We start from the raw sequence: 13,764 nt of genomic DNA on the forward strand, positions 1-13,764 counted from the left end.
AGAGAGGGGTAGTAATAGAGAGAGAGAGGGGTAGTAATAGAGAGAGAGAGGGGTAGTAATACAGAGAGAGAGGGGTAGTAATACAGAGAGGGGTAGTAATAGAAGAGAGAGAGGGTAGTAATAGAGAGAGAGAGGGGTAGTAATAGAGAGAGAGAGGGGTAGTAATACAGAGAGAGAGAGAGGGGTAGTAATACAGAGAGAGAGGGGTAGTAATACAGAGAGGGGTAGTAATACAGAGAGGGGTAGTAATACAGAGAGAGAGAGAGAGGGGTAGTAATCAAATCAAAGCTTTATTTATATAGCACACTTCAGACGTGATTGAACCGCAACGCGCTTCACAGGAAAAAAACAGAAATAAAAAACAGAAATAAAAACAGAAATATTTACTACATAACAAACATAAGAGGATGAAAAAATGAAAGAATAACAATAAAAACTGAAATCAACAATAAAAAGGGGTGTTTTAAGATCTCTTTTAAATATGTCTACAGTTTTAGCCCCCCTCAGGTTCTCTGGCAGGCTATTCCAGAGGCTGGGGGCATAGTAACTAAAGGCTGCCTCTCCACGCCTCTTGGTCCTAGACTACTGGGTACATAAATCAAAGCAGGTATGATACAGTTGAAGTCGGAAGTTTACATACACTTTTGTTGGAGTCATTAAAACTAGTTTTTCAACCACTCCACAAATTTCTTGTTAACAAACTATAGTTTTGGCAAGTCAGTTAGGACATCTACTTTGTGCATGACACAAGTAATTTTTCCAACAATTGTTTACAGACAGATTATTTCACTTATAATTCATTGTATCACAATTCCAGTGGGTCAGAAGTTTACATACATTAAGTTGACTGTGCCTTTAAACAGCTTGGAAAATTCCAGAAAATGATGTCATGGCTTTAGAAGCTTCTGATAGGCTAATTGACATCATTTGAGTCAATTGGAGGTGTACCTGTGGATGTATTTCAAGGCCTACCTTCAAACTCAGTGCCTCTTTGCTTGACATAATGGGAAAATCAAAAGAAATCAGCCAAGACCTCAGAAAAAAAATTGTACACCTCCACAAGTCTGGTTCATCCTTGGGAGCAATTTCCAAACGCCTGAAGGTACCACGTTCATCTGTACAAACAATAGTACGCAAGTATAAACACCTTGGGACCACGCAGCCATCATACCGCTCAGGAAGGAGACGCGTTCTGTCTCCTAGAGATGAACGTACTTTGGTGCAAATCAATCTCAGAACAACAGCAAAGGACCTTGTGAAGATGCTGGAGGAAACAGGTACAAAAGTATCTATATCCACAGTAAAACGAGTCCTATATCGACATAACCTGAAAGGCTGCTCAGCAAGGAAGAAGCCACTGCTCCAAAACCGCCATAAAAAAGCCAGACTACGGTTTGCAACTGCGCATGGGGACAAAGATCGAAACGGGGGTGGCAGCATCATGCTGTGGGGGTGCTTTGCTGCAGGAGGGACTGGTGCACTTCACAAAATAGATGGCATCATGAGGAAAGAAAATTATGTGGATATATTGAAGCAACATCTCAAGACATCAGTCAAGGAGTTAAAGCTTGGTCGCAAATGGGTCTTCCAAATGGACAATGACCCCAAGCATACTTCCTAAGTTGTGGCAAAATGGCTTAAGGACAACAAAGTCAAGGTATTGGAGTGGCCATCACAAAGCCCTGACCTCAATCCTATAGAACATTTGTGGGCAGAACTGAAAAAGCGTGTGCGAGCAAGGAAGCCTACAAACCTGACTCAGTTACACCATCTCTGTCAGGAGGAATGGGCCAAAATTCACCCAACTTATTGTGGGAAGCTTGTGGAAGGCTACCCGAAACGTTTGACCCAAGTTAAACAATTTAAAGGCAATGCTACCAAATACTAATTGAGTGTATGTAAACTTCTTACCCACTGGGAATGTGATGAAATAAATTAAAGCTGAAATAAATCATTCTCTTTTACTAGGATTAAATGTCAGGAATTGTGAAAAACTGAGTTTAAAAGTATTTGGCTAAGGTGTATGTAAACTTCCAACGTCAACTGTATGTATTGGGGTGCACAATCATTGATTGATTTGAAAACCAATAAAATAATATACAAATTCTACCTCTCTCAAAGATTGCAGTGTGTAAAGTCAGAACATCTGCTGTCTCAGACAATGCCTGTCACCAAGGGAGTACCCCAAGGCTCGATCCTAGGCCCCACGCTCATCTCAATTTACATCAACAACATAGCTCACGCAGTAGGAATCTCTCTCATCCATTTATATGCAGATGATACAGTCTTATACTCCGCTGGCCCCTCCCCGGGTTTTGTTTTAAACGCCCTTTACTACCTCTGAGGGTTTAGAGCTTGAGGTAATCACCTCATACAAGTACTTGGGAGAATGGCTAGACGGTACACTGTCCTTCTCTCAGCACATATCCAAGCTGCAGGCTAAGGTTAAATCTAGACTTGGTTTCCTCTACCGTAATAGCTCCGCTTTCACCCCAGCTGCCAAACCCTGATTCAGATGACCATCCTACCCATTCTAGATGTATATTTATAAAATCCTCTTAGGCCTCACTCCTCCCTCAGAGATACCTTCATCTCGTGATATATTGTTGTCTCTACCTTTTTGCCCTTTGTGCTGTTTTCTGTGCCTAACAATGTTTGTACCATGTTTGTGCTGCTGCCATGTTGTGTTGCTACCGTGTTGTTGTCATGTTGTGTTGCTACCATGCTGTGTTGTTGTCTTAGGTCTCTCTTTATGTAGTGTTGTGGTGTCTCTCTTGTCGTGATGTGTGTTTTGTCCTACATTTAAATGTTTTATCCTAGCCCCCATCCCCGCAGGAGGCCTTTTGCCTCTTGCTAGACAGTCATTGTAAATAAAAATGTGTTCTTATGTGAGTTGCCTAGTTAAATAAAGGTACAAATAATAATAATAATAATAATTATGTCGGGTCTTGGTCAGTACCTGTGCTGCAACATTCTGTATGTTTTGCAGTTGACCAATGGCTTTCTTGGGTAGACCAGACTCTCTGTTTCAGCCTGAGAGAGAGAAACGGCCACACCTTGGCAATGTTCCTGATGTGGTAAAAAGCTATTTTGGTCACATTCATAATATGTGATTTGAAATTGAGTTCAGAATCTAAAATGACATCTACGTTTTTTACCTGGTGTTTTATCTTTATTGCCCGTGAATTAAAATGTGTGGCCAGATTCTCTCTCTGTGCTTTGGCTCCAATAGTAAGTACCTCAGTCTTGTCTTGATTTAGCTGGAGGAAGTTGTGAGCCATCCGAGTATTTAAATCACTGTACAGTATAATAACTTATCTCTGGAGCTATAATCCTCTGGTGACACAGACATTTTAAGTTGTGCATTGTATGCGTAGCAGTGAAAATCAATGCCGTGTTTTCTGATAAAGCTGCCAAGGGGTAACATATACAGTGAGGGAAAAAAGTATTTGATCCCCTGCTGATTTTGTACATTTGCCCACTGACAAAGAAATGATCAATCTATAATTTTAATGGTAGGTTTATTTGAACAGTGAGAGGCAGAATAACAACAACAAAAATCCAGAAAAACACATGTCAAAAATGTTATAAATTGATTTGCATTTTAATGAGGGAAATAAGTATTTGACCCCCTCTCAATCAGAAAGATTTCTGGCTCCCAGGTGTCTTTTATACAGGTAACGAGCTGAGATTAGGAGCACACTCTTAAAGGGAGTGCTCCTAATCTCAGCTTGTTACCTGTATAAAAGACACCTGTCCACAGAAGCAATCAATCAATCAATCAGATTCCAAACTCGCCTCCATGGCCAAGACCAAAGAGCTCTCCAAGGATGTCAGGGACAAGATTGTAGACCTACACAAGGCTGGAATGGGCTACAAGACCATCGCCAAGCAGCTTGGTGAGAAGGTGACAACAGTTGGTGCGATTATTCACAAATGGAAGAAACACAAAAGAACTGTCAATCTCCCTCGGCCTGGGGCTCAATGCAAGATCTGACCTCGTGGAGTTGCAATGATCATGAGAACGGTGAGGAATCAGCCCAGAACTACACGGGAGGATCTTGTCAATGATCTCAAGGCTGCTGGGACCATAGTCACCAAGAAAACAATTGGTAACATACTACGCCATGAAGGACTGAAATCCTGCAGCGCCCGCAAGGTCCCCCTGCTCAAGAAAACACATATACAGGCCCGTCTGAAGTTTGCCAATGAACATCTGAATGATTCAGAGGAGAACTGGGTGAAAGTGTTGAGGTCAAAATCGAGGTCTTTGGCATCAACTCAACTCGCCGTGTTTGGAGGAGGAGGAATGCTGCCTATGACTCCAAGAACACCATCCCCACCGTCAAATATGTAGGTGGAAACATTATGCTTTGGGGGTGTTTTTCTGCTAAGGGGACAAGACAACTTCACCGCATCAAAGGGACGATGGACGGGGCCATGTACCGTCAAATCTTGGGTGAGAACCTCCTTCCCTCAGCCAGGGCATTGAAAATGGGTCGTGGATGGGTATTCCAGCATGACAATGACCCAAAACACACGGCCAAGGCAACAAAGGAGTGGCTCAAGAAGAAGCACATTAAGGTCCTGGAGTGGCCTAGCCAGTCTCCAGACCTTAATCCCTTAGAAAATCTGTGGAGGGAGCTGAAGGTTCGAGTTGCCAAACGTCAGGCTCGAAACCTCAATGACTTGGAGAAGATCTGCAAAGAGGTGGGACAAAATCCCTCCTGAGATGTGTGCAAACCTGGTGGCCAACTACAAGAAACATCTGACCTCTGTGACTGCCAACAAGGGTTTTGCCACCAAGTACTAAGTCATGTTTTGCAGAGGGGTCAAATACTTATTTCTCTCATTAAAATGCAAATCAATTTATAACATTTTTGATATGCATTTTTCTGGATTTTTTCTGGATTTTTTTGTTGTTATTCTGTCTCTCACTGTTCAAATAAACGTACCATTACAATTATAGACTGATCATGTCTTTGTCATTGGGCAAACGTACAAAATCAGCAGGGGATCAAATACTTTTTTTCCCTCACTGTATAAACTGTACAGTACAGGACTCAAAATCGAACCTTGTGGAACGCCACACGTGATATCTAATTTCTCTGAGTTATGTTCCGCAAGGGTGACAAAACAATCTCTCAACCGGTTAAATAGGTCCTAAAGCACTAAAAAATATATAGCTTTTTGAAAACCAATTTTCCAGAAATTTGCTTATGAATGGAAGGTTGGAGAATGGCTGAAACTTCCTAAGAGCTGAAGAATCTAGATTACTTTTCTTCAGAAGGGGTTTCACCATAGCAGTTTTTAGTGCAGTGGCAAAAGTGCCTGTGAACAAACAGGGAGTGATTAACAATAGCTTGCACTTCTTCAGATACGCAATTAAAAACTGATTTGTAGAAGGTGCTGGGGACAGGATCGAGACGGCAGGTAGAAGGCTTAAGTTGTGATTTCACTTTCCTGGGCATGTCTGTGTCAACCAGGGAAAATAAATCCATAGTGCTTTTGCATGGTAGGCTAGGGCACATATCATCAAACTTCTCATCAGGTCAAATTCACAGAGAGAGACAGACAGAGAGAGAGACAGAGAGAGAGACAGAGAGAGAGACAGAGAGAGAGAGAGAGAGAGAGAGAGAGAGAGAGAGAGAGAGAGAGAGAGAGAGAGAGAGAGAGAGAGAGAGAGAGAGAGAGAGAGAGAGAGAGAGAGAGAGAGAGATTATAAAACCCCAACTCTCCTCGTGTTGATTCAACATCAGAAACAAACCAAGTTTCTAGAAGAAACCATCATTACATGTAGAGGAATGTATGGTCCACACAGACAAACAAACAAACCAATAGAAATCAAGGGACTTGTCTCAACCATTTCTACTTACCATGAAACCAAACATTGTTTTTAAGAAATAATTCATCACTAGCAGTAGTAAAGCACAATGTGATGTAGTGAGACTTTGCTGAACTGGCCTGTTGAATAATTACAAAATGTTATGCCAGCACTGTCAATACATTTTCTCAGAAAATAACAACCGTACTGTTATGAGTATTTATGATGAATACAGCTATTTGTGATAAATATTTAATATGACCTTATCCAGGGGGCTGCTTACAGGAACTGTACAGTAAGGAACTAAATGACTGAATGTATTCCATCAGTTCACACTGTTTGAGCTAATAATCAATCACTCCATTCTTTTAAAAACTGCCATCATTATTGAATTATCACCCAGTCAAATATTCCATAAGGGGGCTTCCTTTTCATGGTTACTGAAATTACTATATAACATAATGCAAAGTATATGAATAATAAAGTTATGATGTATATATGTATATGTACTTAAATGAGGTGTATATTTAAATCCCAATGATGTGATATCAGTCATGCTGACTGGTGACTTTGGAGTATCCGGGTGAGGGTGGGGGGATTCTAGCTAGCAACGAGGCTAGGGGATTCACTATCGCTTTTAACTATGATGATTATGACTATTACTGTACCTATCTTTTGAGGCACAGGACCATTACTGTACAAGATATGTTGTATAAGAGAAAGGAACACAGTATGTCGAGACAGAGAATGTTACATATACAGTTGAAGTCGGAAATTTGCATACACCTTAGCCAAATACATTTAAACTCTGTTTTTCACAATTCCTGACATTTAATACTAGTAAAAAATTCCCTGTCTTAGGTCAGTTAGGATCACCACTTTATTTTAAGAATGTGAAATGTCAGAATAATAGTAGAGAGAATGATTTATTTCAGCTTTTATTTCTTCCATCACATTCCCAGTGGGTCAGAAGTTTACGTACACTCAATTAGTGTATTTGGTAGCATTGCCGTTAAATTGTTTAACTTGGGTCAAACGTTTCGGGTAGCCGTCCACAAGCTTCCCACAATAAGTTGGGTGAATTTTGGCCCATTCCACCCCCCACAGCATTATGCTGCCACCCCCGTGCTTCACGGTTGGATTGGTGTTCTTCGGCTTTTGCATGCAGCCCCCTTTTTCCTCCAAACATAGCGATGGTCATTATGGCCAAACAGTTCTATTTTCTTTCATCAGACCAGAGGACATTTCTCCAAAAAGTACGATCTTTGTCCCAATGCGCAGTTGCAAACTGTAGTCTGGCTTTTTTATGGCAGTTTTGGAGCAGCGCCTTCTTCCTTGCTGAGCGGCCTTTCAGGTTATGTCGATATAGGACTTGTTTTACTGTGGACATAGATACTTTTGTACCTGTTTCCTCCAGCATCTTCACAAGGTCCTTTGATGTTGTTCTGAGATTGATTTGCACTTTTCGCACCAAAGTACGTTCATCTCTAGGAGACAGAACGCGTCTCCTTCCTGAGCGTTATGATGGCTGTGTGGTCCCATGGTGTTTATACTTGGTTACTATTGTTTGTACAGATGAACGTGGTACCTTCAGGCATTTGGAAATTGCTCCCAAAGAAGAACCAGACTTGTGGAGGTCTACAATTGTTTTCTTAGGTCTTGGCTGATTTCTTTTGATTATCCCATGATGTCAAGCAAAGAGGCACTGAGTTTGAAGGTAGGCCTTGAAATACATCCACAAGTACACCTCCAATTGACTCAAATGATGTCAATTAGCCTATCAGAAGCTACTAAAGCCATGACATCATTTTCTGGAATTTTCCAAGCTGTTTAAAGGCACAGTCAACTTAGTGTATGTAAACTTCTGACCCACTGGAATTGGGATACAGTGAATTATAAGTGAAATAATCTATCTGTAAACAATGGTTGGAAAAATTACTTGTGTCATGCACAAAGTAGATGTCCTAACCGACTTCCCAAAACTATAATTTGTTAACAAGAAATTTGTGGAGTGGTTGAAAAACGAGTTATAATGACTCCAACCTAAGTGTATGTAAACTTCCGACTTCAACTGTATAGATATACACAGTATCAGTCAAAAGTTTGGACACACCTACTCATTCAAGGGTTTTTCTTTATTTTTACTATTTTCTACATTGTAGAATAATAGTGAAGACATCAAAACTATGAAATAACACATATGAAATCATGTAGTAACCAAAAAAGTGTTAAACAAATCAAAATATATTTTATATTTGAGATTCTTCAGATAGCCACCCTTTGCCTTGATGACAGCTTTGCACACTCTTGGCATTCTCTCAACCAGCTTCACCTGGAATGCTTTTCCAACAGTCTTGAAGGAGTTCCCACACATGCTGAGCACTTGTTGGCTGCTTTTCCTTCACTCTCCGGTCCAACTCATCCCAAACCATCTAAATTGGGTTGAGGTCGGGGGATTGTGGAGGCCAGGTCATCTGATGCAGCACACCATCACTCTCCTTCTTGGTAAAATAGCCCTTACACAGCCTGGAGGTGTGTTGGGTCATTGTCCTGTTGAAAAGTGCCACTAAGCCCAAACCAGATGGGATGGCGTATCGCTGCAGAATGCTGTGGTAGCCGTGCTGGTCAAATGTGCCTTGAATTCTAAATAAATCACAGACAGTGTCACCAGCAAAGCACCCCCAAACCATCACACCTCCTCCTCCATGCTTTACGGTGGGAAATACACACGCAGAGATCATCCGTTCACCCACACCGCGTCTCACAAAGACACGGCGGTTGGAACCAAAAATCTCCAATTTGGAATCCAGACCAAATGACACATTTCCACCGGTCTAATGTCCATTGCTCGTGTTTCTTGGCCCAATCAGGTCTATTCTTATTGGTGTCCTTTAGCAATTGCAGCAATTCGACCATGAAGGCCTGATTCACACAGTCCCCTCAGAGCAGTTGATGTTGAGACGTGTCTGTTACTTGAACTCTGTGAAGTATATATTTGGGCTGCAATTTCTGAGGCTGGTAATTCTAATGAACTTATCCTCTGCAGCAAGAGGTAACTCTGGGTCTTCCATACCTGTGGCGGTCCTCATGAGAGCCAGTTTCATCATAGCGCTTGATGGTTTTTACGACTGCACTTGAAGAAACTTTAAAAGTTCTTGAAATGTTCCGTATTGACTGACCTTCATGTCTTAAAGTAATGATGGACTGTCGTTTCTCTTTGCTTATTTGAGCTGTTCTTGCCATAATATGGACTTGGTCTTTTACCAAATAGGGCTATCTTCTGTATACCCCACCTACCTTGTCACAACACAACTGATCGGCTCAAACGCATTAAGAAGGAAAGAAATTCCACAAATTAACAAGGTACACCTGTTCATTGAAATGCATTCCAGGTGACTACCTCATGAAGCTGGTTGAGAGAATGCCAAGATTGTGCAAAGCTGTCATCAAGGCAATCAGTTTTGTTGTGACAAGGTAGGGGTCATCTGGTTTGCGCTTAATGGGACTATTATTTGTTTTTCTACAGGACAATGACCCAAAACACACCTCCATGCTGTGTAAGGGCTATTTGACCAAGAAGGAGAGTGATGGAGTTCTGCATCAGATGACCTGGCCTCCACAAATACCCGACCTCAACCAAATTGAGATGGTTTTGGATGAGTTGGACCGCAGAGTGAAGGAAAAGCTGCCAACAAGTGCTCAGCATTTGTGGGAACTCCTTTAAGACTGTTGGAAAAGCATTCCTCATGAAGCTGGTTGAGAGAATGCCAAGAGTGTGCAAAGCTGTCACCAAGGCAAAGGGTGGCTACTTTGAAGAATCTAAAATCTAAAATATATTTTGATTTGTTTAACACTTTTTTGGTTACTACATGATTCCATATGTGTTATTTCATAGTTTTGATGTCTTCACTATTATTCTACAATGTAGAAAATAGTAAAAATAAAGAAAAACCCTTGAATGAGTAGGTGTGTCCAAACTTTTGACTGGTACTGTATATATTAAAGCAGTAAATATGCTGTATCTCACAGCATTACTCATATTACATGCCTGTAGTTTGAGACATTACTGGATGTCAGAGAGATAATTTTCTTGGTGCTGGCAGTCAGTTTGTAGATACGTACGGCTTGCAGGAAATGTGCATGGACAGCATAAAATGTTGATCAGCTAATTGATAACTTTAATGAGATCCAAGAATGAGGATTACTTTGGGAATGTGGAGGGGTTGCATTGGCTTGAATCTTCAGTGGAGCTAGCGTCAGCTAAACCAATGATTCAAGGACCAAATGGGTATTTTTTGGGCCCAACTGCAATTATAGTTGGTGTAATAATATTACATATGACGATATTAAAATTATTTTTAATAACAGAGCGGACAGATCACATACAGCTTTGACCTAATTCTATTCCTTAACAACTTAAGGGACCACCACCAGAATATAACAATAATGACTGATGGTAATGATGGAAAGGAGAGATAGATGAGAAAAAATAAGAAGTGGATGAAGTGAGTGAAGAAGAATTTGAATGTCCTGTGTTGTATTTGAGGCGAACTTCTAGTCTTGATCTCTAAAACGGCGAGTGATGTAGCGACAGTGGCTGGTCTAGAATCATGTGAGATAAAAGCAAAAGCCTGTAATGCGTAATGACACAAAGCTTACATGAAGAGGAGAGCAATGGCAAAACAATTATTCAGATAAAAAAAAAACATGTTTCTGTTCAAATATTAATCAGTCCATAAAAGGCTTTACACATACACTAGCCATTCTGAATTTATAAGCAGGCAGAGTTATACATAATAGTGAAAAATAACCCCCCTCCCTCTCTTTCCACACAACAGTGCTGGCAGCCCTGTACGGCTTTGTGTCCCAAATGGCACCCTATTTCACATCTAGTGCACTACTTTTGACCAGATCTCTATGGACCCTGGACAAAAGTAGTGAATCAAAGAGGGAATAAGGTGGCATTTGAGACGGAGCCCTGTTCTGCTGTTCACTGTGTAGGAACAGTACTGTTGTGTGTGGGGTTGCGACTTATTTTTCACTTTTCCCTAACTTCCTGTGAGTCATCAGTGCGGGGGAAACACTTCCTTCTTTTTATGTCAAAACAGCGGCTTAATGCATGCCGAGAACAAAAGCAGGAATCTGGTACAATGTTTTGCTTCACTTGTAAATTCCTGTGCACCTACTTAGGTGGAGTTGCCTAACCTTTGCTTAATTATGTCTGTCATGAGCCTAGAGTGGGTTATATAATCTTCCAAGATGGTGTAAATCTGTAGATCTCTCTTTCGTGTATGTAAAATTCAAGATACATCTTTTGTGTGGACGGAATTTCTTTCAGAGAATAAGTGTCCTTGATTATCACGCATGAGATTGGTTCTACCAAAGTGGGGGATGTCAGACAAATATTTTAGCACAATTAATGGAATGCAGCCTAAACTGCAAATTAATGCTGTGGTATTGCCAACGGTAGTGTGGGGGGGACTGTCGAAAGATTTAAGAAATTGTGCTCTCATATAAAGTGACTAATGGCTGTCATGTTACCTCAAATATGGAAGAGTTTGTTTGTCAGAAGCTCAATGTCCCCAGACTATTTTATCATCCAAAATACTAGGGCAAACGGCAGCTGGTGTTATGGGGAATAGGAGTTAATCAAATGTGGTTTCCAAACATGGCCACGTCCCTGTGGAGCAAACAATGATACAGTCAAGATAAACCTGTCATTCTAAATACTTCTGGATGAGTGGCTGGAATGTTGCCGGGGCGTTACATAACCAAAATGGCATTTGCTCTAACTCTAAAACTCCAAGGGGGATGGTGAAAGAGACCATTTTCCTATCTATTGTGATGTCAGATGAGGATTCTTTCTTTAGACTAAAATACTAAAGCGTAAATATACAGTTTGAATGATATTGATTTGTTGTTCCATTCTAGAACATATTTTTCCTCATGGCTGACAACTAGTCATGGGAACATAATGTAGTAGGTATGTTTGCCCTCCAGGAGAATTGGTCTTCATACAACAGTTTGAGCATTGGTCCACATTTTTCTAAGCAGGAATGTGTATACCTAGTACTATCATAACCTGCAAAACTGGTTTCAACAACATCATTCTGCTGTATATTATAATGTCACGATAAGGTACCATACTGGTTATATGACAACGTTTGTTCATGTATTTTTAACAACAAGAACAATATGTCTTTATCGGGTTGTAATCTGACCAGGTAACGACCCAAAATATGATGTCTTTCCCCAGGGGCGCAACTTTGGTTTTAGAAGTGGGGAGGAAATAACTTGGTGGGGGTCCTGGGGGTCCTCCCATTTTTGGGGGCTTCTAAAGCACATTTCCTGCATTTCTACACAATCTAATATGATCCATGGCCCTTCTAGCCGTCTCTATTTAGAACAAAAAGTAAGCAAAAACGCCCACAGTCATTAAGCTAGGTAAGAGATTATTAAATATGTTTAAGTGATTGATAAGACTGAACTAGACCAATGACAATTCAATAATCAGTATTGTGTTGCACCTTTAACCAATAGCCTAACAAATTAACAACTCTTACAAATAAAGAACAAAGACTTAACTTTTGATTGTCTGTATTAAGACATCCTCTATATCAAATGTCAGCCAGACCAGCCAGCCAGCCCGAGCCACCTGCACGCCCGATCCCCACCAGTCTAGTCAATAACTCAACTCTCTCCCCAACACAACTTCCTTCCCGTCTTTTTTCTTATGGCTCAATGGAAAGGTTTGGAAAACAAAAGTTTAATGAAAACACACATACACCTACACATTGGCACAAAGAAACAGTACACCCTCCATATAATTCATATCATAGGCCTAAAAGTACTGTAGAGCTCTTTTAAAATCAAATCAAATGTTATTCGTCACATACACGTGTTTAGCAGATGTTATTGCGGGTGTAGCGAAATGCTTGTGCTTCTAGCTCCGACAGTGCAGTATATCTAACAAGTAATATCTAACAATTTCACAACATGTACCCAATAGACACAAATCTAAGTAAAGCAATGGAATTAAGAATATATAAATAAATATATGGACGAGCAATGTCAGAGCGGCATAGACTAAGATACAGTAGAATAGTATAGAATACAGTATATACACTGCTCAAAAAAATAAAGGGAACACTTAAACAACACATCCTAGATCTTAATGAATGAAATAATCTTATTAAATACTTTTTTCTTTACATAGTTGAATGTGCTGACAACAAAAAGTATCAATGGAAATCAAATTTATCAACCCATGGAGGTCTGGATTTGGAGTCACCCTCAAAATTTAAGTGGAAAACCACACTACAGGCTGATCCAACTTTGATGTAATGTCCTTAAAACAAGTCAAAATGAGACTCAGTAGTGTGTGTGGCCTCCACGTGCCTGTATGACCTCCCTACAACGCCTGGGCAATTCTCCTGATGAGGTGGCGGATGGTCTCCTGAGGGATCTCCTCCCAGACCTGGACTAAAGCATCCGCCAACTCCTGGACAGTCTGTGGTGCAACGTGGCGTTGGTGGATGGAGCGAGACATGATGTCCCAGATGTGCTCAATTGGATTCAGGTCTGGGGAACGGGCGGGCCAGTCCATAGCATCAATGCCTTCCTCTTGCAGGAACTGCTGACACACTCCAGCCACATGAGGTCTAGCATTGTCTTGCATTAGGAGGAACCCAGGGCCAACCGCACCAGCATATGGTCTCACAAGGGGGTCTGAGGATCTCATCTCGTTACCTAATGGCAGTCAGGCTACCTCTGGCAAGCACATGGAGGGCTGTGCGGCCCCCCAAAGAAATGCCACCCCACACCATGACTGACCCACCGCCAAACCGGTCATGCTGGAGGATGTTGCAGGCAGCAGAACGTTCTCCACGGGCGTCTCCAGACTGTCACGTCTGTCACATGTGCTCAGTGTGAACCTGCTT

Source organism: Coregonus clupeaformis, chromosome 12 (assembly GCF_020615455.1).
Source record: "Coregonus clupeaformis isolate EN_2021a chromosome 12, ASM2061545v1, whole genome shotgun sequence".
Classification (NCBI taxonomy): Eukaryota; Metazoa; Chordata; class Actinopteri; order Salmoniformes; family Salmonidae; genus Coregonus; species Coregonus clupeaformis.